The 26,941-nt window shown below is 32.7% G+C and overlaps 1 protein-coding gene and 1 long non-coding RNA gene across 9 annotated transcripts in view; one reads left to right on the forward strand and one right to left on the reverse strand.

Annotated features, from left to right (window-relative positions):
- Fife (regulating synaptic membrane exocytosis protein fife) overlaps positions 1 to 26,941 on the reverse strand; it is a 261,312-nt gene that overhangs the window by 89,099 nt on the left and 145,272 nt on the right. The window lies entirely within an intron of this gene.
- The window catches only part of LOC141461071 (uncharacterized), a 36,578-nt gene continuing 34,768 nt past the window's right edge, over positions 25,132 to 26,941 (forward strand). For 2 of the 3 annotated variants that reach the window (XR_012462584.1, XR_012462585.1), the window contains exon 1: positions 25,648 to 25,933. This is a non-coding gene — a long non-coding RNA (uncharacterized lncRNA). Of the gene's footprint in view, positions 25,619 to 25,647; positions 25,934 to 26,941 lie in introns of those variants that run through there. The other variant, XR_012462587.1, reaches the window with a different exon arrangement.

The raw sequence follows: 26,941 nt of genomic DNA on the forward strand, positions 1-26,941 counted from the left end.
AACGCAATTTAAATTTTAAACATTTCTTCAAACTTGGGATTTATACGAGAAAATAGCTAAAAATCAAAAATTAATTTAATAAAGTGGTACTTTCGCTCAACCGGTTTTATTTAAATTTAAAATTTTAGTTACATGTTTCCTAATCCCACAGCACAAGCCTTACCCACAACAACCCATCCCGACAGTCCTCCACTACGCCTGAAACAACGTTGGCCCCGCAACCTTTTACCAATTTCCTAAACTTCCTTGCAACCTCTAGAGAGTTCTAGCATTGGCTGGCCCACCTCAACATGCCTTCCCGATTGTGGCGATGGATCCACCAGGATTCAGCCAACAATCTGTGCCTAACTCAATTTAGAACACATTCACATGATATATATATGTACAGGTTGTAAATAAATAATTTACATGTTTAATTTCTATTGAAAATAGAACGTTAGATTATCTCTTTATATTGAAAAATAAAAAAAAGAGATTGGCCAAACAAATGGCCAGAACATAGGGTGGGACAAAAGGTATGAACCGGTTTTAAAGGGATGTAAAACAAAAACAATTCAACTTACAGAAATTATGTTTATATTGTTTAATTCAGTACAGAATCTGTTTTTTACATTCAGTTTGAAAGATGATATCACGTAGGTGGCGGCCGTCAGCCGCGATGCACTCTTGAAGGCGAATTCTGAAGTTTTCAACCGCTCTTTTGCACATTTGATGGGCTAATGAAAACCCAAGGGAAATTCACCAGAGGCCACTTCATTCCCCTAAAGTGACTGTATGGTGTGCAGTATCCCAATTTGGGATTATTGGTCCTTACTTTTTCGAAGATAATGGGCGAACCGTCACTGTCACCGCTGAGCGCTATGTGACAATATTGGAAGAGTTTTTTGAACCTGAGCTGGAAGAATTGAGTGAAGCAACTAATCTGGGAGACATCTGGTTCCAACAGGACGGGGCTACATCCCACACTGCTAGGATTTCAATGGCGAGATTGAGGCAATTGTCCCCCCAGCGCCTCGTCTTTTTGAGGGGTGACGTGGAGTGGCCTGCGCGCTCACCAGATTTGAGCATTTGTGATTTTTTTTTCTTTGGGGGTACATAAAGGAAAAAGTTTTTAAACATCGTCCACATACCCAGGAAGAACTTAAGGATAGAATCAGGGAGGAAGTTACGACAATACCCATCGAAGTGTGCAGAAGAGCGGTTGAAAACTTCAGAATTCGCCTTCAAGAGTGCATCGCTGCTGACGGCCGCCACCTACGTGATATCATCTTTCAAACTTAATGTAAAAAACAGATTCTGTACTGAATTAAACAATATAAACATAATTTCTGTAAGTTGAATTGTTTTTGTTTTACATCCCTTTAAAACCGGTTCATACCTTTTGCCCCAGCCTCTTAATTATTCTTCATAACAGATTACATTTTCTTATTCGATCTGAAAATTTCTTATTTTGAATTTACTTGCGCTGCTACGGGCAATCAATTGGTTGCATTTGTGATTATTTTGGATACTTTTTGGTTTCTGTATTTTTTTGTTTTTGTCGTCAGCTTTCTGTTGTTGTTTTATTTATAACTTTTCAATTTATTTTCTTTATTCAGATTCTTGTAATTATGTTAATTTCGAAAGTTACAATTATTACATGCATTAATTACCTAATTTTTATTGTTTTACCAACCTTAAAATAAGTAAATAATCCTACAATTTTGACACTTGATTATTGTTCAGAATATTTATTACAATTTAAAATATTGCTCACCAACAGTGATTTTGTGGTAAAAGGTTAACTGATTGCAATTGCCAATGGAAGTATTTTCGATTGAACAGGCCTATTTATTTTAGTAGAGAAAAATGTGAACTTTATTTTAGTTTCAGATGTGATTTATTGTTATAAGTAGTGTTAAAGTCACGCAGCTAATTCTATTTATTCCAGAAAATAAATTTATTACAACTGCTGTTGCTGCTTCTAACGAAATAAAATTATAAACCTACTTTTTAGTTTAAGAACTAGCCCTAAAGAATGGGAAGCAGCTTTATTGGTACTCTGTGTTAGGAGAAAACCATTGTCAAATGGGTGGGCGAAGAAACAGCAAGGATAAAATAAAGGAAAGAGCTGCAGGAGGAAGAATGGGCAATTTAAGTGAAACAATCCAGCAGATAAGGACTGCCAAGGATGATTTATTTTGGTCCAGCCAATATTGCGTTCAAATCTCATGTTCTTCATCCTGGTGTACAGCCTTCTCGACCAACCAACACTGGTTGGGCTTGTTTATACTTCAAATAACCCCTCTATATCATCAGGTACATTGTGCTTCTATTGCTAATTTCAATCCACTCCTTTCTAAGTTTGTATCTCATTCAACTAAAACTTTTTAAATCTTACTATATAACCTTATTTTTATTTATTATTTACGTTGAATTTATTTTAGGTGAAAATTTGTAGTGTGAAGTTCCTAAATTTGATTGATTTATTAGGTTCAGGTTAAATGACATTAAATACGTTTAATAATGTTTTTAATTATATGTAATAATTAAACTCCATTAACACTGTTAAATTAAACGTCTGCTGTGGTCAATTAATATTAAACAAAACAAAACATTTTTAATTAAACAAAACAAAGAAATTATAATATTTTACAAATACTAAATTTGGGTTACTACCACAAATTAAATGAATTTTAAATAATATAAAAACCATAGTTTATTAACTAGAGTCTAATTTTCGTTGCCACTTTGTTTTTATCTTCTTTTTTTTTGGTATGGATCACTTTTTGATTTTTTTAATTTGGCTAACCAAACAAATTTTAAAGAATTAAAGGATGATAATCTCTGTATAGATTATTCTTAGATTAGAAGGAAATTTAGATTGCGCTTTTGTGACTTAGATTAAATTGATTATAAGGATAGCTAAGGTTTTGGATGGAACACAGGCAAAGTTTACTATTGTTTCCTGTCCGTACCTCGCCACTGAAGGAAATATCAACTTTTGTGGCTTATTCTGTCAAACCAATTAATGAACTATATTCCGATTGGACAATACCTTTTGCTTATGAGGTTGTCAAAGTTCTGTTTAGAACTATCTAAAGGGGATCCTTCAATACGACTAGAATTTTCTATTAAACGTGAAGTTATGTTAACACCAAGTCAAATTATGAAATTTCGGTTAACTTTCAACCAAACAAACTGTTTAAAATAAGCAAAGAATTCATTATCTCAACACAAAATTAACTTTTCTCAAAATAAATTGTTGGCAAATAATATTCAAAGGCTTAGTTTGATAAATTATGATTCTTTTAATATTTGGCTTTTGCATGAGGTTGTGTTATCAGCGAATAAAACACGGTAGCACTGCCGTTCTCCGGACTAGCTGAGCTATAGTGAGAGAACACTTGCCGCTCTTATCTCTATGGAAACTACAGGGGCAGCAGCATAACTGCCCAGCAGTGAGCGTACTTGCCTCTTACTATCACTAGACTGGATAGCAATCTATTCATGGAAGAGCCCATGTTTCAGATTTATAGTTATTATATTCTCTGAGCACACTGCCTGCGCACATAAGGGAGTTATTTTACTGAAACAAAATAGCTACCATTTAAATCGCTATCTGTTTAGACTGGACAGTTTCAGTTCGCTGTAAGAATTAAACTCTTGCGTGAAATTTCACCTTCTTTCACAAAATTTAGTAAAATAATGGGCTCATAATTTAGCGATTGCAGAAAAAAAAAATATTTATTTCTATGAGTATCACTTCTTGTTGACCTTTACTTCTTTCTTCATTTCTTATTTTAGAGCTCAGTTTCTTGACGGCAGAAATCAATAATAATTGCTCCTAGCCTATATTTGCTTACATTTTTTTGCCCACCATTTTCTATTCGAGAAGTTTATTTAAACAAAATATTCATTATTGTGCACTTCTGAGAAGTTAGGTATTTCCTGTAATACGTCGCATAAAGATAATCTAAAATTGATTCCTCCATTGTGTATTGAATAGAAATATCAGTTTTATCCTTAATCAAGACCAAACACTGAAAATTCCCCAACCCTTTAGCACCATTCTCTTATTTCAAACTTAAGCACATCTTCTCTGCTACAATCATCTCATCTCATAGAACTTCTCTTGAAGGATGTGTTATTTGTTTCAGTACTTCCTTTTGTGTGTAAGTTGAATCCGCAATATGATCACCAGAGAAGGATAGTCAATAAGAAATCTGATCTTTACACATCTCCGAGTTTTAAGGAGTTGAGTCAGAACTTTCAGCCAAGCTCTACCTGGATCATTATTTTTTTTTTGTGTGTGTGTCTGATAACCTCTGTTTAATGTCTGCAGTATCATTTTATTTTCAACTTTCTCTCAGAAAAGTTGTTAGTATCCTATCTTCCTTGGAAATTATATAATAACCATAAAGTTTACCTTTTCAAAACCTAAAGACCAGTTACATTTTATTTTATTTCACTATGTTGCACGCTTTGATGGATTCAGTAACAATGCAACTGTGTAGAACTGGCCAGACACATCACACCGCTCCTTCTAAACGTTTTCCACTTAAATTCAAGTAACTTGTTGGAATTAACTGATTTCTTCGTGTCGCCCATCTACCAATGGAGATGGTCTAACTTTTGTGCCTATGTTTTGTCTTTTTCTTAAAAAATAAATGAATAATGCTACTAACATTCAATGGCCAAATAATGTAAACAAAATAACATGCAAAATTTAACACATTGCCGACCACTCGGGAAAATCTCCCCGTTTTGTAAAATGTCAGTGCACAACCGATCGTTTGATAATGCAATGCAATGGAATACTGAAAACGAGTCGTACTGAATCGTACATGGTTTTAAGTATGATATACGCAGGCCTATGCTATCTACCGGCATTTATTCAAAATAATGAGAAAATATAGTTCCAGCTGTCGCGACTAAGTTGTATGAACTTACGACTTAGTTGAAATGTGGCTAAAGTTGCAGCACAATAATGTTCTGCCTATAACAGTGGATATATTTTTTATTTTGTTTTTCTTCGTCATTTTAGGTCTTCGCAAGATACTGCAAATGTAAATGTGCAAATGATCTGCTAAATTATTTGAATAGTACATTCTGTTCAAATATCTGTACAAATATACATTTTTTTCGTCTGAAGACCTTTTGCTCTTAACTATTTACAAATATAAAAGGAACAAAATCAGAACATTAAATCTAAGCATTGTAAGCTCACTTTGCAAGAGAGAGTTTCTCGCACTTCAATGACTATAACCAACTCCAATATTATAGTTCCCTTCAGTTGCAATATATTCAGTTGCAACTCATGCGATCGGGAAAACAAGGAAATTCCATTTGATTTCGCGTACTAAAGAAACATAGTTAGTGGTCCGCCAAATTCTTTCAATGCTAAAAAGAAGTAGTGCAGGCTGCTTGGATTGGTTGTTATCTTACATTCTCTCACTGGTGAGAAGATCAGTAAATATTATTGTCAAACTGGCCTGGAACGCATTTCAATCTTTCCTTTAATAAATTTGTAAACGGATAATAAAGATATTTAGTTTATTCTTAAATATATTGTTAAAAGAGAGTTGGCTTCCGTTGGGTGTTGGCTTTTGGTTTTTTAATGCATCAAATTTGGATAGCGAATAGTACGTATTATTGCTTGATTGTAGAGAACTCAATGTAAAAAGACTTTTAATGCTTTCTGTTGATAGAAACCTCGTATCGTAGAAACCTGAGAGAGAAAATCAAATGAACTTTCGTTTAAGAACGGGTGTGTGGTGGAAGTGCCATTTAGTTGAAAAGCTCCACCTTAATTATGTTGCTTTTACCTTCTTGAAGATAAGCATCAATGCTTGTTTCACAATTTGTAATTAATAAGATAATTTGGGCAATAAAGAAAACAGAAGAACTTTTACCACTTTAACTAGTTAATGTCACTAGAGAGAGAAAAAAAAAATAACATTAATCTTGCACTGTCCTTTGGCCAAAGGATTTATTACCCTAAATATTGGCAATGATCAAGGCTGCAGTGGAGAAGGGAGTGGGTGATTTGGAGTTTAGAGAACCCCATAAATTATGATGCAATAAAAAGATTGTCTAACGCCACGCTATTAAAGAAGATGAATATTGTAGACTGAGATAGATTGGTGTTAATAGCAAACTGCGCTCTCGTCTAAAAGAAGAAGAAAGCGAGAAAGGAAATGATTAAAGAAAAATTAAACTAAACTTGTGCAAAATAAAAGAAAAAAGAAAACGTTATGACCGAAAAGCAATTAAGAAGCAATTAAAAAAAAAATCTATTTTATGGATAAATATGTAGGAAGGTAGGTAGATAAGTTGAATTATAAGTAAGGAAATTTGAATTTTTTTAAAAAAAGGTTCCAGTGCTGAGGGCTTTACTCTGAGCAAATTTATTAAAAAATTCTATTTTTTGTTTTTGTTTGAAATGATAAAAATTTCAAATTGCCAGCGCCAGGAAAGCTGGTGGAAGTTGTCGTCGATCTTTCTTACACTCCACAGTGTATGAGACAATGCCCCTTGATCCTGCGAGAATTTGCCTATTTTAAGAAAGTAATAATATCCGGCCCATTGCCGTACATGGATTGTGTGTAACACGAGTTACAACTTAGACAACGCTGTACCATCTTCTCTTCCACCTTAGGTCGTCTTACTTAAGCTTGAAGATTAAAGTTGACCATTTGGACTTCTCTGTTGTCCACAATCATCTCTATTCTTTTAAAATAAATAAGATGGCCACTATCTCTGTTCCTATTCACTCCCTCTTCCTCTGCTTCAGCGATTAGCCAATCACTTTGAGCAAACAATTTCTTTGTTTTTCGTTCGATGCAATCACCCTACTTTTTTTTCATTTCCCTTTTCATTTATATTTCCTGAATCTAGTTCGGGTAATAGCGAAAGATGCACGAATAAATTTCATGATATCTGTTTTAGTTCTCAATCTGTTTTTTGAATGTCGAGTTTTATTGTAGTATAAAGTAGGAAAACAACAAATTGTCACAGATTAATTACCTTTCCACAAAACGGAAATAGTTAAGAGTACTTAAACAAAAGAAGAAGAAAAAATAAGGCATTTAAACCGGTGTCACAATATTCTCTCTTGGTTCTGCTCAGAGGCAATTTTATTCCCTTAAGTTTGCTCAGCAATAAGGAAGAAGAGGAATGAATAAAAGAAGAACCAATAAGTGGTACACAGGGCCCTGAGCCAAACTTCTAACATAATTTGAACAATCCCAAAAAGATATTCTTTTAAAAGTTTTATGAAATTTAAAATTTTCTCATTTCGACAAATTAATTATTGTTTTTTAAGAACTTATTATTAATATTATATCATTTTTAATGATAAATTAAGATAAAATTAAGCACCTGGTGGACGGTATGATATTGAAATACATATATCATTTAAAATTAAATTAAATTTAATTATTAATAAATACAATTTAAACTTAAATGAAAATAGTCTCATTTCAACACTGTATGTCCAATTTTAAGTCCACTTAGCAGTAAATATTTTGGTTTATAGATTTTGAGGAACGGCGTATTATTCAGCTATTAAAAGGGCAGGACCGACACAATTGCATTAGTTATGTAAAGTGCATTAAATTGAAGAAAATTTTAAATAATTTAATTATAATTAAAAAAAGTTTTTAATTTTTGTGTTTATCCAATTAGTTTTGATGTATTATTTTGTAAGTTTTCAATAGATAGCTTCAATTTTTGCACTTATGTTAAATTAATAATTTTACATCGTCACGTAACATTTTTAAAAACTGGTCCCACACGACACGTTTTCTTACAACTCTTAAGCAGCATACCGACTTTGTGTCCAGGTTGCCGAGGCGGAAATGGGAACGATTACAAGTGCTTAAGAACTTTGAATGGAAGACAGAAGATATGTTTAGCTGACCGTGGCTGCTTATTATCAAATATAGTGGAAAATATTCAAAGAAATTTATTATTATTATTATTAGTCTTTAGCTATTTCCGATTAAAAGGTAATATTGAATGTTTTGTTAGAACATGTATTTTCCCCTTAAAAAAAAAAACACAATTTTAAATTGTTTTGGGTATTCTAGGAGCAATTTTAGCTCTGGTTTTGAGTTTAATATTAGAGTGTGGTTCTTCTACCTACAATAGAAATTTTGCTGCCCCAATTAAAAGATTACCCTAGAATCTATTCACAAATATGTTACAGGAATTAAAAAACGTAATCGATGCCTACATGATCACATAAAACTATTGAATAATTTTATATAGGAAATAAAGAAATCAATAGTTGAGGAAATAGGTTGATATTTTGGGTAAACATGGCCCCTTAATATGGAATGTTTATGGTACTAACATAACTACAATGTATAATGTGCTAGCAGAGTGTACATGTTATACTATTAGCTCAGTTAATTTATTACCCCTCGTAAATTATTGTTTTATTGCAGTAATAATCGACCATGGCCTTATTGATGGTACTGCTTAAAGCGACTGTAACGGGCCAAGTGTAGGCGTGTTCACACGATTTATATTCTCTTGCACTTACTGCAAATAGAAATGTTATCGAAATACTCCAGTGGCGAAAGAAATAAATATGTTACATTTTCAAAAGGAATCATATAAAATCTGTTACTTCTTCAATTTCATTTTCACCTTTACATTTTTCACTTAAGTTTAAGGAAAAAACGAAATGAATAAAATTTAAGAATTCTAGATAATTTCACAGATTTTTAAAGTGCAATATGTAGAAAAATAAAAAAATGAAAATTTAAAGTTAAATCAAAATATTTAAGTACTAAAGATATTAAAATAATAAAACCCAGGTAGACTTTACAAATCTGAGTGAAATGAAAGTATCTTACTTACGGAAAACCAGACTTTGTTGATTGACAAAGGAAGAAACACCATCGCGACGAATGACGAATGTAAAGGAATAACCCCTGTTTCTAGGGTAAGCATTTTCTTAATACCTTTTACCCCAAGTCGCAGCATATAATAAACTGGAAAATGTAAAACCCAAGACCTTTTAAACGTTATTACTTGCTTCTATAAAATCTTTTTCTGTATTTATAAAATAATATTTCTTATATTTACGTTTACATATTCTGCTAATTTTCTCATTAAATATTATAAACGTTATTAGCTGAGTTCATGGCCCAACAAACTGCTAAGATTAAGTAAAGAATTCATTTTGTTTTGCACCTAGACATTTATTTTCAATGTACTTTTGTAATAACATCCTGCTTTTGTATGCTCCATAGAAATTATAATAATATAGAAAGATGACTTCCGAAATTAACTCTTAAAGAGATTATATCTAATTAGATTTTGTAGTACAAGGAAGAAGAAAGAGCTTCATCTTGTGCAACAACAATGGAGTAATTTAATACTGCAGCTTCTTAAAACAGAATTTTAAATTATGTTTTGTTCATCCCTTGAATGAAATATAATTATATGGGAAGCAGTGTTATGTTAAATAATAGGTTATTAGTTTCCTGTAAAGGAACAATCTTACTCGAGTGATCAAATGATTGCCTTTTTTATTTTCTTTATTAAACTGATTAATACTGATCACAGTGTCGAAACTCATTTATTGTGTAATAGTTGGTTGACTGTAATTTGAAAGTTTTCGGTCATTTCGAGTGCCTCTTTTAATATATGTGGTCATATGAATGTTGATACTATTTGTTATGCAGTTAGCCTAATACCGAAACGTGCAAAACTTTGATGAATTAAGTGAAAATTGAAACTTGTAGGAATGTAAAGTCTGGAGGACTTTTAAAACTCTTATTCCCGATCGAAACGCAAAATCAAAAACCTAATTCCAATGCTTTCTTTTTGGAAACAGTTAGAGAGAGTTATAGAAAGAGACAAACTTTAAAACAAACTTGATTTGCTTTAAGGAAAGTAGTTTTAGATATAAAAGCAGAGACTAAAGTTTAACAGAGAAAAAGCCTGAAGTCAAAGTTTAGCCTAGTGAGGCGTGACACTTTGCCTTGCATCAGATTGAGAGACATGTGAACTCTGCTACACTACATTAACTTTTGGTCCATCATTTTCGTAATGGTTTTTTCATTCCCAATGGATGCTGGAATAACTCTATTTAAATTTATTGATTTGAGGTAGTTTGCAGGTGCGAAACAGCGAGGCCAATCTTGCAATAAATGGTGCTAAAGGTAAAAGCTGGGCGCCGACTTTTCCCACTGATTCTCAAAGAATCAATTAATCAAGAAAAACAAGAAAAAAAGTCCTTCTGTTTTCTAAAATTTTATACACAATTGCCATAAACATTTAGTACATTTAATACAAGTTAATTCTTGTAGAGGCACTTGGACAACAGTAGGTCACTTGTTGGGTCAATGAGTGCTAATAAATACTGATACCCTATGACGGAAATAAAAAGAAATGGCAATCATATGGGTTTATTTGGAATGCAAACATTTTTTTACAAAAACGAAGGAGAGTTATAGAATTGAATCTTGTCTTAGAACAGAGATATTTAATAAATATTTCTTTTGATTAATATCCTTATATGCTAGGAGAGGCTTTCATTTCAAAATTTGAAAGAGACTTAAAAACTATTAGTGACATAATACACTAATAATAAAGAATTTTATTCAGTTTGTAGTAAATAAAGACAAAAATAGCGACTTTCGACTTGATTAGGGCACGCTGGTTTGGTTCAAAATGTCTTCTGATTGGAGGTGTGACAAGGGAAGTAAGTAACCCCTGCCTTCAACCTGCCACCAAGTGATGGGCTGTCAATATTTTTTTAGACAAGAGTCTCTATTTTCTTAAAAGTTTTTACATTTATAATGTGCTAAAAATAATTTGGTAAAAGGTTTTTTTTACTGTAAAATAAGAAGATTGCGTCCAACATCAAAATTAAACGTTGTGAACGGAGGCTGTGAGTTTAAGTACTTTACTATCATTTATCATAGTAATCATTAAATAAAATTCAAGACCTAGACCAGAAATCAAACCCAGTACCACAATAATAATTATTATTATCTAATTATTATCTGCGTGTACTAGTTATAAAGGAAAGTAAATACGTATTTAACCATTGAGCGTGAGGTTATGAAGAAAAACAAACTTATGTATTTTTCTTTTTAAATGGACCAGAATGAAAGGTTTTGCAAGAACAGTTTACAATGCATGCAAGATGGAAGATCAATAATTAATTTTTATTTAACCCTAATGGGCTCAGATTTTTTGTTTTTTAAAAAAGTAATTACTAAAGAAGTTTTGCAGTAACTGTAAGTTCGCTATGAAATCCTTACACCATGGCAAGCTTGAACATTATTTAGCGGGTAGGGTCAATTGTAATTTACAAGCATATTTTTTTTTTGTTGAAAAATGAGGTGGTATTTTATCGTGGATTTTATCCGTTATATCTATTTCTGACGGTTTGAGACTTATGAATCTACCTCTATTGATTGATGAAAATCCAAAATCGGTCAGGAATAAAAAAAAATATTCATGCATAAAATTAAAGGTAAGTTATCTTTAGTGGAAGCCATTTTGACTACAAAAAGGTTTGGATAACTCCTTGGAAAGGAAATTTAAAGAATAATTAGGATTAACAAGGACGGTAGCTTCAGGATACGGTTAAGAACTCCGTCGAAACTTATTGTGGTATTAAATTAAAAGACTATTCGGAGTATAACTTGAGAGAAATTCCCCATAGTCCTGGCGCATTCTACAGGGGTTATTTTAAACTTTAAATTAACTTTTCATTTTGTCCATCATGCTGGTACTGCTTATTGTGGTCCCCTAGAAAAAATAAAAATCAGTTCAAATGCTAAAAAATGTAAAAAAAAATTTAACCTATTAACATCTAATTTCGTAATGATTAAACTATCTTAAGTCCTAGGAGGGAATTATTTGTTATCTATCAGTTAACTTTTCTAAAGTTCTCTTGGTTGAAGATTTTAATATTACAGTTCTCTTCAGGAATGAAGTTACACTAAAGCTGATGAAGTTCAGAATGAAGTAGTTTATCACCCCTAATAAAAGAACGGGAAAGCTTTAGATAAGGAAGAGACTAGCAAAGTAGTATATGGAGAACTGCAAGTAGAGCTTAGTGTTTTAAAAAGTAAACTTTTTGGAATGATATAGAACATTGTCTCTAAGTTGGTAAACTTGGCCAAAACTCTCTTAGACAGTATACGATCATTTGTAAGTAATGCTTTGCTTATTATTATTGTATAAATATAATTTTCACATAAAAACTCAATATAGAGCGCATTTTGGGAAAGGAACGCTAGAATGTGCCAATCACATACATAATAATGAAATGGGTTGCCAAATGCATATTCTTCTGAATATGACCTGAGCAGAAGAGTGTATTTCCTGTAGTTTTTAGTTTCTCAGATTTGCACAAAATCTCTTTACTAATTACAAACATATATTTACAGCAAAATTTATTTGAAGATAGTTCTATGAAGAGAAAGCGTCCCTTCAAAATACCATTTTAGGGATATGCTTGGTTTTGTCCCTTCTGTAATATTAAGAAGGAAAAAAGAAGCTGCTAAAATCCTTCATAAGAAAACTAATGGCGACTCCGGAAGAACAATGTTTCCAGTAGGTTTACTAATGGGTCATTTCAATGGATTGTGTGCTTTTAAATACATAATACAATGAGAATTTAAAGACGTTTAAAATGGGCTTAAGTCAGGTTAAGCTTCAAATTCAAAGTTTAAAAAGAATTTAGAAGTTAAACTTTTAACAATTGTAATTGGCGAGTATGAATTACACTAGACTTTATTTTAGATATTATAGATAGCAGGGCCATTGAAAGAGTCATTGGCATATAGGTACCTACACTCTAAAGAGCAAGAGGTATTAAATTATTTAAGGAATTATTTAAGTTTGGACGAAAAAAGTGTGCGACCAGGGCTTGAACGCAATATTCGCGTGACCCTGAAAGCATTTGCCATATCTTTTGGTCGGCAGCTGTCTTCATCATATTTCTCAACAAAGGTTGCACCATAAAAGTTTCTTCTAAGGGTAAGTGGGAAAACCTCACAATGATAATGAGTTCCAACTTAACAAAAGAAGTCAAATCAGAATTTGCTCCTAGCTAGAAAGATGGCGGGCTACCATAAAATAGTAGTGTAGACCACAAATGATGTGCAGTTTCATGAAGTTCACCATACAATTTTATTCTGTTTACTTAGTCAGAGGACTGTTAACTTAGTTTAACTCCCTCTCTGCCAGGAAAACCCACAGCTCCCCGCAGCTAAATTCTTCAGCACTTTGCACCCCTACATCTAAATAAACCATCTGTGCTTTACTCACATATTATAAGACTTTTCTGTAGCGTAACACTCCAAGATGTTTCCCATAAATATTAATACCGTTGTTTTGTTCAAATTTTATTAAAAAAAATAGTCGTTTCAATGTTTTAAGTGATGGAAGAAACGGCTGGAATAAAAGAATAGAAATCAAAGAGTTGATTTCCTACTTACTGATTTTGAAGCATTATATATTTAGAAGATTTAATTAAAGTCTGTAACGTTTAACTTCAAATAATTTCTTATAATATGAAAATATCCCTTTTAACTTTTACAAATAAAACAATATTTATCTATCTCTTAAATAATGAAAAGTATGCTTTAAAGAATGAGCTCGCGCTAAGTTTTAATACAACAAAAAAAAAGATTTTTTTTATGTAATTAAAATATTCTATTAATTAAGAAGAAGGAGTGAGGGGTAGATCTGGATGCCTTTATTTCTCCTCCCTTCATTCTTTTTAGCCCTTCCAAAACTTGAACGTACACCTAAACTTATATTTCCTCCGGTAGTTATCATTCTCCAAGCTTGCCGAAGAGGGCCGTTTTCCAAATGGTACCCCTCTACTAAGTCCTAGCGTTCTGTTACCTGCTTGCTGAGTAAGGTTGGCTCACCAACCTTTTCTCTCTTAATTTCCCTCCAGCTGGGCGAAACTTTTAAAGCTCAGTTACATTTTAATACAAGCTTATTGCTAACTGCTTTTCCACTGCACCTTTTCCAAAAACCAAAAAATCTAATTTATGGCATACACAATTTTTTTTAATTAGCTTTTTACATTCAACTTTTTCTTTTGTTTTTTAAAAAAAGAGTAAAATTAACCTTGTGTATTAATTCCTTGTTAGTTGGTTTCATATAATGGTGAAAATTACACGTGTAATTAGACAATTAACCTTAATGCATAGAATGCAACAAGCAATTTTTTTGTATAAAAATAGAATTTAAAAAAAATCGACGTTTAAAAAAGAGAATCCACTTACTTCATCACTGAAACCGTTTAGCACAATTCTATTTACTATTTAACTATTACTTCTAACTATTTAACACTGTTCTTATAATCAATTATTTGAGAGCCCTTAAAATATATAAATTTAGTGAAATAGCATTTTAAAAGTATGCATATTTTTCTTTTTTTTTTAATGTTTAAGACAGAGAATAAAAAGTAGTACTTTGATAAAATATCCGAGGCCCAACCAACTTAAGAAATTCAAATCAACTTTGCATTTTGTTTTGATTGTAGTTAATAAGTTTCCATTATAGGTAATCCGCCCAAATCGGAATCATATCTATGAAGGAGGAAATTATACGAAGTGTAAGATTTACCAGCGAAGAAACAATTGAGTATATCTGTGTGAAAAGTTTTCCATGTATAAGTTGAAAATTGTGCCAATTAAAAATAATAAAAACTAATTTTAAGGGTGGGATTATCTTGGAGGTGGTCACTGACGCTGAAGGGAACAGCTAGGGTTGGAGTTTCTTGCAGTTCACTGCCTAAGTTTAGGACAGGATTTTCTTTAATATAATGGTCGGGGGCCAGCAGTTTCCCGAGAGGCCGATAACTTTGATATTTCCGCTCTGATAGTTAAAAAAATAAAATAAAATTTCAATAATGTATAGTTAAAAGAAAAAACAAAAAAATGCAACCTTAGATTTGCTCTTTCTAGGAGCTTTTTAACAGCTAACAGTGTTGTCTGTAGCGAGAGAATACTGTCCAGAAACCGGCAGTGCACTGAAAAAAGCTCCGGACGCCAATAATCTAACATATTGAAGCGCTTTGAAACATTAAAAAATAATAATACATCATAAACAATTTAGCTGATAATAAAATGTAAAACATAGTTGCTTATTACCAAAAAAACAAACAAATTGTTTCAAAGGATTTCACATTTATCCCAATAATTCAAAAGAAAGAACAAAGTAGTTTGTTTCTAAAGTAATCCCATTAGGAAGTAGTGTTTGAGTTAAAAAGGCTGCCCGGTCGCTGCTCTTTAAGGTAAGTAACTACACAGAAACTGCTGCTCAACAGCCACAAATCTTTTACTAGGACTCAAGCCAAATCTGAAGGGAAGCAAAGTGGATTTTTAACTTCAATAACAACCTGGTTGATGTCCAAATAAAAGAAATATCTGTTGTTTTAGGCGAATGGTCTCTATAAGTTACCCCTCACCACTGATGACAGCACCTCAACTCCAGCGAATTTATTTTCTACCTCGTACAATCTAAGTATTATTAAAACCAAAATATCTTTATTTTTGTTTGTTTGCTATATGCTACTATATTGTTGCTCCTATGCGGACTCCTAGCACACTTATTAAGATAAGAGTAAAATCCCCGAAAGATAGGCAACCCTAAAAAAGAGGTATTACAAAATTATTGCAACTTCTTCCAGACCAAGACAAACTGAGCTGACCGGCCCTCCACATGATCCCATCGCATATAATAAACACTTTATTTAATTCCTGTTGGAGTTACCATTGAATATATATAGTATATAATTCAAAAACTTTTATTAAATAAAATAGTCGGTTCTTTATTCCATAAAATTGATTGTTACTTTACTTTATGTAGCAGTCAAGCATTAAAAATATGTAATAATTAATCTGGTTTAATATTAAATAATATAATTTTCTTCAATTACATTATTAATCTAGGTGTTCTTCCCACAATGTTATGATATGTAACATAAATAAAGATCTATGTATATTTTTAGAACAGCTAATTATTAAAGTATTTTACTTTAAGTACCCAATTAAAGGGACTACAGTAAATTATAATTGAGAAATGAAAAAATTATTGTTTAACGAATTATTTCTTATTAACTGTGTGTAATTTGAGCTTTAAGAGTCTTCTGTCTGACGAATTAAACATTCAAATTTTGTTTTAAATCCTTGATTCATATTTCAACAGTAACTAACACTAACATTGTCTTTTTCTATTTTAATGAGTTTGTGTAAGATTGCTCAGATAAACGGCATAATAAAAAAGTAAGTAAAGTAAAGTAATCGCCTATTTTTTCAGGCGGGGCTTAACGTCCAACAACCAATTAGGTGTCGTGGACGGAGGCGACTAGCAAACATACTTTACGAAACGGCATAATAAAGATAAATCAGAAGCATTTTGGAATAGAGTTAAAATAAAGTGCCTATTTATTTATGAAGATGTAATATACATTTTATTATTATTATAACAAAAAAATTATCATAAATAAACTGGCCAGCGTAAGGGTCTGTGGCATCTAATAAATTCTAAAAAATATTAGAGAAAAAATAATGCAGTAAAATTTCTCATTATTATTTTATTACTTAATGTCTTTATTTATAAATGTTACACACATAAAAAAAAATACAATAATCAAAATAAAATAATAACCTCTAAAGACATCAACCATGGGCATAGACCGTCGGTGGTAAAATTACTTAAATGTTATCAATGAGGTATTAATGAAATGGTAGGTACTTGCTGATTTGTGTACCTTTTGGCGTTTAATCAACTCTTATACTTTTTAAACTGTAAGTTTTTGTTAAGGAGATATATTACGTATGTATATACGAAGAGAAAAAAATTGTTTAACAAATACTTTATAAATAGAATGATTAATAAATATCAAGGCGGTAGTCTATTGTGGCTGAGAGTAGACGATTCTGGTCTCTCAGTTCGCAGCAGCTATCTATGAGGGAATAGCAACTTATTTCCTCTTGGCTGGACCTTTTGTAAACCCGTGCAGTTATTTTACACATTGTCGCTCATCATTCATTGCGTAGAAATGCTGTCGGGCAACTGTAAACTTAATACATCTGTTGAACATGAGGAAACATGCTTATTTAATCATAGAGAGGAAATTAAATTCATTTTATTCTTGTCACCAATTCGTTTTTCCAACTCCGGTTATGTTTATCCAGGTTGATTAAATTTTCAGATTTATGAGCACACAGAACGAACAAATATAAAAAAAATATCAGCTCTACGAGAGTTTAACAGTATTCATTAATAATACATTTATGTTTTTTGTGAGAAAATGAAGCAGAAGCAGCATCCTCAGGGGTGGGTCTACCAGAAATGGAGAAACCTACTTCAGAACAAAGGCCTGAAACTAATCACGCTAAATCCTTTGAGGGTGTCTCTGTCTTTTCACTGCTCGGAGAACTTACTGAGCACTATCCAACGCACATTTCACTATAACTTCCGCACTTATCTTCTTGAAGCTAAAGAAGTTCAACTAGAACTAGTTCTACAGATGTAGGGAGATCTCTAACAAAGGTAAACACATTTATTGAAAATAAATGGCTCCCTACTTCGAATACTTGTGGATCAGTTGTGATAGGGTTTGAACTCTTCGTTGAAGGGAAAAGTTGTAGGAGATAAGAAAATTATGTCAAACAAACCATGGTAAATTAAAACCTTCCCGTAGGACCGTTAAATAAGTTTTAAAATTATTATTACAAATAGCACTGTAAATCTTATCCCGATTTTGTTAAAATTTGGCAGGATGAAAAGGTTAGGGGCTTTTCTACTAACATTAAAGTGCCGTGCCGTCCTGCTATTACACCTACTAAAGGGGAGTATTGCAATCTATTCAATTATCGAAGTGTCATGAATGAACTGTCATTCGAAATAAAATTTTATGTAGATGTGGCTTCTGAGGGTCTCAACTTAGGAAGGGAATTTGCCCTCAACTAAAAAGGCCCCCTCTTAAACTATTAAATAATAACTGGGTAAATCTTCGCCATATTTTAATAAAATTTGGCAGGAAAAAAATGTGACAGGGGAATTACTGAATCTTAAATCAGCCTAATTATTCTAGATATTCTAATACTTATTTATCATTAGATATATTTAAAGCTGTTCAAATCAAGGAACTAAAAGAAGAATCTAACCAAAAGGTACAAAAATCTCCTTAATAAAAACAATTTAAAATGTTGAGTATAGATGTTGATTAACGATAAAAGGTACACAAATCAGCAAGTATCCAACATTTCATTCATACTTAAGCTAGTAATTTCAGCCATTTAAAACCCGAAACTTATTTGTTTTATTAGAATTTTATAAAAATATCATTTAAGTAATTATACTGAATTTAATGCTGGCATTTAGAGTCTGTGACATCTAATAAATTCTAAACCATATTTACTTAAATATTATTATTGTTCAATATTTTTATTGACTGATTCATTGTTTCAATAAATGCCAATTTCAGTCATATTTTGTATTTTTTTATTGTGCCGAGCTTTCGACTTAGGGGGACTAGGTCATCTATGTTACATTATACATATTCATTTTAATATGATTGTTACCAAACTGTAATTATGTTCCACAGCCCTAAAGATGACCTAGTCCCTAGGGCGAAAGCTCGGCCCTATAAAAAAAATAAAAAATATGACTGAAATTGGCATTTATTTTTTCATTCTGTTTAAATATTATTATTTTTATAAAATTTGAATAAAACACATACGCTTTTTCGTACGTTTCTAAATAGCTGAAATTAAGAACTAAAGTATTAATGAATTGTTGGGTACTTTTTGATTTGTGTACCTTTAGACGTTTAATAAACCACTTATACTCAACTTTTTAAGATTTTAAGTTTTTGTTAAAGAGTTATTTATAACATTTTAAGGGTCGTGAACACTATTTTCGATGCAATCTCTACATCAAAACTTTAAAACAACCACAATACTTCCTCATATCAACGTTAGATTTGGAGAGGTCCTCAATTATTAAATACAATTATAAAATGGTAATTATAGGTCAAAATAACTTTATTCTGGGTAAAAATAGGAGATTAATGAACTAGTAGAAGTCAATTACATTCACATTTATAGTTTATTTCAACTTCTGACTTGCCTGAAGTTAAGTTATTTTAAATGATTACCACGGTAAACCTGGGTTATATTTATATCACTGAGGATGACGTATATTAAATAATTAGTTTAATATTAATTAAAGAATAATAGGCATCTACCCAAATAATGGACTAAATTAGAATAAAAACATCTGTATCAGTAAGTAAAAATGTCTATCGCCTTTTAAAGGTCTTTCTTTCTGTCTTTACCCTCTAATTAGGGGTGCTAGAAGATGGTCACTTTTGTGATGCATGACATAATGAATGAGTTTTGACTTTTGACCTGGTGATCCCTTAACGTATGTTATTCACTGCACATGTAAAACAGTTTTACCATTCATATTGTAATTTTAAAAATTACATTTTCCCTAGAATCTCCATCTCTAAATTCTAAATTATCTCTTTGGCAAAAACACCAATTAGCAAGAGAAAGTTAAAAAAGTAATAATAATAATAATAATAATAAAGGAAAAAGCAATTTCACTTTCAATGAATGGGAATTTCTAGTAATGAATTATTTATTGAACATCGGTTCGAAGTCCACATTTAAGTGAAAACAATCTCTATGAAGAAAACAAGAGATCTACGCTGTATGTATAATGGCTTCATAAAATTATAATGTTTGGCAAGTGTATGATGGTAGTTTGAAAATCAATTGCTTGTCTAAGAGGATATGACTGGCATTGAAAAGATGAGCTAGTGAAGAGTTCCTAGGGCAGTACCCAGTCGCTCCTCCAGTCAGTGTGCCGAACAAGAAGTACACATGCTCTGGCAAGTTACAAGTCCTCGTATTCTGTTATCGACCTGGTCCGCTTCATCACTTTCTTCTGTACAATAACTAACCAAACCTTAATACCACTTTCCACTGTATTCTTCTTCATTGCTGCACCACACTCCGTATGCTAGCAGTAGTAGTAATATTAATTTATTCCCAAATAAAAGTATTGTAACTGAAAATTCAGAAAAAAGTAATATAGAGAATAGACAACACCACAGGTTTGCCGGAAGCGGTGGTAATAATAAAACTTAAAACAAAGGACTAAAAGAAGCATTCTCGGTAGTAAACAAAGCGCAATAAAAAATTAAGCAAAAGAAAAATCAGATAAGATAAAAACACGAGTTATTCATAAGTTTAAGTATAATATAGTTAGCTGTAAAATGAAATCAGAGTCAAAACTTTTACAATACTTATTCTTACTAGTAATTAAAGAGAATCTGAAAATATTTAATCGATTCACTTATATCAATATCATCCTTTAACTTGATTTCTCTTTTCATCTATATTTTTCTATATGTACCTACTTCTAAGCAAAGAAAAACAATAGGTTGGTACTCAAAATTCTGAACCAGTGACTCCTGGCTTGGAATGCTTCTGTTTTAAACTCAGCTAATCTCCTGAATTTGATTATTCATCTATCGGATTCTGAGTTAGGTTCTAGCTAGCCTTGTAAAAATTCTTCTAGGTTCACTATTACACATTTCTAATCTGTTTATGTTTTGTTAGTTATGGGCACAATGATGTGATAGCTGTAACAGCAAGAATGGTATTTAAAATTAAGAGAATGTAAAATTAATAATTATAAGAGTTAGATTAAGAGACATTTTAGAAATATTATTTGAAACTTAAGAATATTGAATAGAAAATAGCGTAACGTACAGGCGATCTCGTGTTTTTTTTTCTCTCTTTTAAAAAGAAAAAAAGAACTCAACAAGTTAAATAAGAATATAGGTCAAGAAATCATCTATCAAGAATAAAAAATTGATTAATACATTCCATCGTTACACTACAATGTTGAGATAATTTATCAACAGTTATTCGAGTTGCATAAAAAACGGTAATCGATTCCGTTTTGTCAATAAACAGTAAATTATTTATTTATTGAAGGAATTTACCTAGACCAAGTAATTTATTTAATATAATTTAGTTTAATTCATGAAAATAATTATTTTGTTAATTGTTTATTCAGTTTAGGTGGTTTTTGATTTAATATTTTATAGGCAAAAGTAAACGATTTATTTCTGTATTTTATTTGCAATGTACAACTTATTCAACATATAATTTTTTTTTCAATCCTAAATAAAATTCAATTCTGAGTGTGTGTGTGTGTGTGTGTGTGTAACAGCATAACCTATTAATGACAATTCAGTCAGTAAAGAATACCGAGTTTTTATTTAAAGTCTGGCCCGGTCAACTTGCACGAGGAAATCGGCCACGGCCAGAGTTTCCCTTTGACAGTTCTACTAGATTCGTTCTCGAAGAGAGCACATTCGTAGGATTGAACAGTTTGCTGATCGCTCAGACATACTTCGTTAGCAACAATAATAAACCGATTCAAATACGATCTATTGCCAAGCCAAGGAAGAGCGATTAACATCTTTTGGGATTCTTTCATCTGAGTATTGAGTTTGGATTGCACGCTTTGCAAGTACTATTTAGTCTCTTGATCTCTTCAGTTCTTTTCCCATCTCTGTCTTCGGGTCATCTTTACTGCATCACTTGTCGGTGTCTAGTTAAAGCTCTCAAGTAAATTTCTTGAGAGATGAACTTCGCTGACGGTATTTATTAGCTTTATGAATCGAACCCTCTGATCCATGATCAAGCTATCCTTCCGACCTTTAAATTATATGAAACGCATCATACAATTTGTCGTTTCACAATTTTGGACTCGATGATGGACGTGCCCATATGCTCGCATGGAATCGGAAAGTTAAAGATATGCGGGTAGGGACAGTAACCTTAAGTAGGTTTTCAAAATTGAGTGTCAGCGGCAAAATCCGCGAATTAAACAGAAACCATTTTTCAGATCACTTTAAGTTTTAACAATGATAATTTACCTTATTAAAATTATATACGTAGTTGATACAAACACACATTAAGGGTCAGAATACACAAGATGATGGACTCTACGAAGTATTTAATGTGAGCCTTTAAATGTAATAGCGAGTGTAAAATATGAAGAATAGTCCGTGGAAGAGAATTTTATTTGTTGTCGATGTTGGTCCTCGTAAATCAGCAACCTATAAGGTAGGGATGATGCTGAGGGTGTTAGGGGGATTAGAACTACGGGTACAATAGGAGAATGTATAGAACAAACTTAGAATGTTGATCACAAATGAAGAGGACAGTACCACCAAGTTACAGCAAGATGGATGGACTAGTACCTTACATTAAGGCGTTCGAATATCTGGGCCCAATTGTTAAAAGCGATGGAAGACTGAACACAGAGATAACAAATTAGAACAAAATATGAATCGTCGAAGTGGAAAAGATTGAGTAGCTAGAACATGTGATCGGAATGTAACAGCAGAATAAAAGACAGTTTATTGCTGGTAGTGCCACCAGCGTTGTGTACCTTAAAACGTGAGCTATTTCGAGAAAAAAAGAAGAAGTTGTTATGGGCAGGAATAAGTATGCTAAGATGGATGTTTGGGTGACAGAATAAGGAATGATTTTTTGAGCACTGTTAAAGGGGAAAGCTACCACCTGGGCTTAGGTGGTTTTGGTTTGTAGAGAGAATAGAGTAGACTTGCAAAGGTGTGAGGGAAAAGAGGAGAAGAGATGGAAATTTTTGAGGAGAGGAAGACGAAAGTTAAAGTGGAAGCAAGGTTACTGAATATTTGAGAGACTTTATAGCCAACAGAAATTCCAGGACAGGAATGGGTAGAGAACGGGTTAAAGTCGAGATCGCGTTAAGGACTTAGACTGGGTAAAGATAGAGAAGAAAACAAACCAACTTGATTGAACGGCCGCGTTCAAGTGGTAAGGCGTTGAATCAGTTACATAGAATTAAAATTTAAATATGATCGCCATTTAATCAAAGAGAAACATTTGCGAAAAATAAAAAGAAAATCTGTTAAATACCATTTGTATAACAATCCTATTCTGTAAAATAGTCATTTCGATTACTGGATTTTGCTCCAAACTTAAGGATAGACGGTAACAATAAGAAACAATTACTATGTTTGAACTGACAGTAAATGTCGTTGTTGAGTTATTTCCCTCACACTAAAATATAAATCTTCAAAAACCATACTTTAGTATTCGTAGATCTTTGCAGCATTTAACCGGTGATTCTAAATTTTTTTTGAAACTGAGCTATTGCAATACTTCCTACTTAAAGAGATTCTTCGGAGATTCGATGGTTAAAAGATCGATAGGTTTTAGTGATGTGCGAGTTGTATTTGCTTTAGTTTTGGGGAAGTTGTAGTCTCAGTTAGCCGTACGTAACAAATAAGAATACTTTTCCCTTTATTATATATGCTATTAAATTGGGCTGTTGCTTTGTAGTACGGACGTCCATTTTCGCTTAACATACTAGAGATGTAAAGTACGTTGTATACTTATGTAAGTTTAAACAAAATTTGTTTTTACTTTCTTGCTTAACCTTAAACAATGAAGATTTTCTTAACACTCTAAAAGCTTCCCAAGAAGAAAAGTGAAATAATTGGAAATAAGATTTCATTGCACACCTGAAGAAATCTCTGAAAATGCCATAATAAGCGTAACAAGCATTCAGAAGTGCAAGCAAAATTTCCTCGTTCTAATTGATTATTGATCAACGTAGGGGGAATATTCTATTGCTATAAATGTGACGACACGGCCAGACCTATCACAGTTCACTTCCCAACCCTACAGAAAATGGTTCACCTCTTCAAATCTCTCTCTCTAGAAATCCATCAATGCTCTGAGCCCTCTATTGCATACTGAATTTTAACGCTTCTTTTTAGTGTAACCTATGGGAGCCTATATTTAACCCAGTCGCTAAATATTCAATGTGACTGGATCGGTTATCGACCGTTCCTGGTACTGCTGCCTGGACCAGTGAGTTTATTTAACCACAATCTCTCATCATTCAAAAGTTAAATTTGAAGAGACACTTTACTGTCACTACATTTATTTATTTTTTCCAATATTATATGATGTTATTTTTGGCCCGCAACTAATGAATAAAAGTTCATTATTTTGTTAAAAGTAATAATAAATTATTGTACACGGTACTGCATGAATTCAGTTTGTCTAATTTGGGTAACGATGCAACAAACGCAAGGCTCATTCGCGGAAACTTATTCCCGAGAATGGAGGGATAAAGACAATGGAGGCGCTACAATACCAGATGATCACCAGAAAGAATTATGCAAAGCATATAATGAGAGAGGGATCTGTACAAGATAATAAGTTTAGCAAATACACTGTTTAGAGCTAATGCGAGTGGAGTTTAGAAGTCTGTGAGGCCTTCAACAAGTTGGAGAATTGATCATACGAGTAGTTCAAGGAGTGTGCTGATTGAGATTTCCTAATATAATGTCGAGAAGTTTGGCTTCTTTTTTTTCTACCATTGGTAGCAAGTCAATTATCGGCTTAATTCAGAAGCCTCCACCATTCGCGGATATATTACGCATGGAGTGGAGCTAACTTGAGAAGTTAATTGTCTCAGAGTTTCAGACTCAAGATCTAGAACATGTATTACAGCGTCTAAGACTTAAGAAATGAGGTGTACTGAGACGACAGTTACTAGAGATTTAATAATTCACTTCCTAAATGCTGGAAGTAAGTTAATAATTGCATCAGTTTACCTTCTATTTGATGGAGCCATTTGAAGAGAGGAGCTAGATAACCTTTAGAAATTCTGTCATGCCCAAAGGATTCCCATTGCTGGTGGCTGCGATGCCCATGCACACTATGAGATTTGGTGAAGCATGAACGTGATCGGCAACGTAAAGATCTGTTTATTCAAAATACAGGGAGAGAGCCTACTGTTGTAGTTAAGGGTTGGAATGAAGTTATTGAAGATGATGAACGTCAAAGTACTTGTTGCAGTGTAGAAGAGAAGAGTAGGTAAAACTTACCGAGACTTTGCCCGGGACTAAAGAATTAAATATAGGTTCACCTCTGAAGCGGATGTTGCTCTAGTGGTCAAAAGCGTGGGTGGCTTTGTGAGTAGGAGATCCCAGTTTGAATCCCGCGTAGGACTACTTTTTATTTGTTAGCAAAAAAATTGTTTATAGTAAAGTATGAGCTTTCGAGGTTAGAGAGTTCACCAACAAACACTCAATCTTTATAAAAGCTCCCTCTAGAGCTCGAAAATGGAAAAGCCATTTTTTACAATTTCTTTTTTTTTTTTTTAGCTTTTAGTTGGACCCACTGTCTAACTGGCTTCTATTTAGGCGTGTATCAACGTAGTAGGAACTATGTAAATATTGTGCTTAATGATTTCGCCACCAGATTGCCCTACGCATGGCCCCCACCCATTTACGACCCACTCGTACTGTAGTCCCTACGGTGAGTTTTGTTTAGTGTTTGTGTTTACAGTTTCCTCTAAAAACAAGCAAAATCATGTACAAACCTCTCCTCTCTAGTCAAAACCCCCATTCGTGAAAACGTAGTGGGAAGTTTACTCAATTGGTTTAAACATGAACAGATGTGATAAAAACATGATGAGTTCCTAGAAGGTTACTCCGTGGTTGTCCGGCCCAGAGTTGGTAACAGCATTCTCCAGCCAGCTGGTATTTCATTTTTTTGTATTGTCTTCACCACTGCTCCTGCCACTTTCCTCAAATTTGTTTCTATATCTTTTTTTTTATGTTTTTATCTCCTACTCTCTTATTAGTGTTAATTCCGTTTAAGAAAGTGTGAGAAAGTTTAATTTGTGATTTAAAAATTTTTAGTTGTATCATCTTATAATCTGTACAGCGCAAATTTAATGAATTTGCTCTAAGAAAACAGTTCTCCTGCGCGTAACGGATATCTCACCTTGGATTATCCGCATAACGCGGCTCATCGTCCTTCTTCCAGGAACCGTCCGAGAACCGCAATAAGAGGTAATTACTAATGACAAAAGTAATTATTAATTTTTATTCTGTTTTTTGGTTAAAGAGATTAGGAAGTTCAAATTATTTAATAAACATATTCTCAGAAACAATTTAATGAAGTGCTATTGAGTATCCTAATAAGATAATACTTATAATAATAAAGGTATTGATTTACTTTTTAAACCAAAATAGTTCGGGTGCAATCTCATAATGCCCAAGTTTTTTAAAAATAATATTTTTTGTTTAGGTAATTTTTATTTTGTTTTTTCAATAAGGCTTGTCAACATTTGAAGTCATAGGTGCCCAGAGCTTTTTTTTAGTGCACTGCCAGCCTCCGGGCAGTGTTCTCTCATTACAGGCAACACAGACCCATCACCGGCCAGTGAGCTGTAAGAAACTCCTAAGAAGAGAAAATCTAAGGGCCAGCCGTTGGATTCGAATCAGGGATCTCCGCCTGCGAATCCAGTATACGCTAACTACGGAGCAAATTCCTTCCCTTTTCAAGTAGTAAATATATGTTATTTACACTGTCTGTGAGAACTGGTTTTAAGGAGCTTAAGTGGGAGGGTTATGTACTTGTATAAATAAGCTGGACAGAACATATGTACGGTGTAAGCGGCGTGTCCAAAAGAACATGCGCAGCCAGAACTTCTAAAGGAATATCGTTTACACCAAGCTCTAAATAGTTGGGTGTAAACCTTACGTTAACACTCCAACTATACTAGTTTATACTCCATTTATACCAGCTAATATTAAATAAGTAGAACTCCGATTGTACTAAACACCCAAAAAGTTGATACTTGATGATTACAGGCATATTTTAGTTTTTAATTTCCAAAGATGTAATATATCAAAAAACTAAGTTGGGTGGAATCATACCCAGTAAATTTGTTTTAACTTCAAAATCATTTCTCCCAGTGCTTACGGCTTAGCAAGAAAAAAATAACTTTCTATTTAGCTATTAAAATGTTAAAGAAGAAAGCGGAAACTTGTTGAAATTATGTGAATTTTTTACTT

Source organism: Rhodnius prolixus, unplaced genomic scaffold (assembly GCF_049639745.1).
Source record: "Rhodnius prolixus isolate KJV_2025 unplaced genomic scaffold, Rpr scaffold_1, whole genome shotgun sequence".
NCBI classification, from domain to species: Eukaryota; Metazoa; Arthropoda; class Insecta; order Hemiptera; family Reduviidae; genus Rhodnius; species Rhodnius prolixus.